We start from the raw sequence: 1204 nt of genomic DNA, 5'->3' as shown, positions 1-1204 counted from the left end.
AATACTCCGGCAAGTTTTGCAGAAAAGAACCCTATTTAACTTCGTTTAACCCAGCGCTTTTTAAACTTGCTTAAGCATGGAATCTTTTTACTACTGTATTTCTCTAATGTCACAGAACAAGTTCTGTAAGCAAGAGAGAGAAGCTGGAGTGAGGAGACCCAAAGGTGAGTATACACAGAAGTTAAAGTCCTGGCGTTAGGTGAGTTCTTCCTCCAGCACAATCATCTCTTAATCTCTTTCATGGCAAGACTCTTAAATATCTACTGATTTTTTAAATGAAATATCAGACACACAAGTAGCACATGGAGAATAATATTTAAAAAACACTCATGTTAACATCACCCAGCTTAAGAAACACAACATTCTGCAGGTACCTGAATGGCTCAGTCGGTAGAGCGTGCGACTTTTGATCTCAGGATCGTGAGTTCAAGCCCCACGTTGGGTGTAGAGGTTACTTAAAAATAAAATCTGAAGAAGAAAAGAAATCTAACATTATAGATACGGTTGAAACCTCCTTGTATCTTTCACAATGACCTTCTCTTCTTTATAACCTCACCTGCTGCCTGGAGGTAACTAAATACCAGTACCGTCCTGAATTTCTTACGTATCATTCCTATGCCTATCTTTAGGCTTTTATTATGTATGTATGTATTCCTAAACAGTACGGTGTGGTTTAACATGTCTTTAAACTTTATATAACTGTTATCATATTGTATATGTCTTCCAGTGGCTTGCTTTTTTGTTCATCATTGTGTTTGTGAACTTTTTCGGTGTTGATGTATTTCCTCTAGTTCATTTGTTTTTACCGTAGTAGTGTATTCTATTGGGTGAATATACATATTCTTATTTAAAGACATTTAGGATGTTTCCCATTTGCCACTACAAATAATTCTACAATGAATATTTTCATGAGAAAAATATGAGAAACTTCCTAGGATATATATTGTTGGGTCACAGGAAATGTGCATACTCAGCTTTACTGGATATTGCCAAAATGCTCTCCGCAGAGTTATGCTGAGTTCAGTTCCTACCCACTGTGTATGAGAGTTCCAGTGGCTCCACATTAACTCTTTTTTTTTTTTAAGATTTTATTTATTTATTTGACAGAGACAGCCAGCGAGAGAGGGAACACAAGTAGGGGGAGTGGGAGAGGAAGAAGCAGGCTCCCAGCGGAGGAGCCTGACGTGGGGCTCGATCCCAGAAC

The 1204-nt window shown here is 38.0% G+C and overlaps 1 non-coding gene across 1 annotated transcript; it reads left to right on the top strand.

Annotated features, from left to right (window-relative positions):
- Positions 1 to 372: 372 nt before the first annotated feature.
- Positions 373 to 445, top strand: TRNAK-UUU (transfer RNA lysine (anticodon UUU)). Its single transcript has one exon. It is a non-coding gene; the product is annotated as a tRNA-Lys (tRNA).
- The last annotated feature ends 759 nt before the right edge of the window (positions 446 to 1204 follow it).

This window comes from Ursus americanus, chromosome 17, assembly GCF_024610735.1.
Source record: "Ursus americanus isolate L20-20 chromosome 17, mUrsAme1.1.p, whole genome shotgun sequence".
Classification (NCBI taxonomy): domain Eukaryota; kingdom Metazoa; phylum Chordata; class Mammalia; order Carnivora; family Ursidae; genus Ursus; species Ursus americanus.
This window is presented reverse-complemented; position numbering and strand designations above follow the sequence as displayed.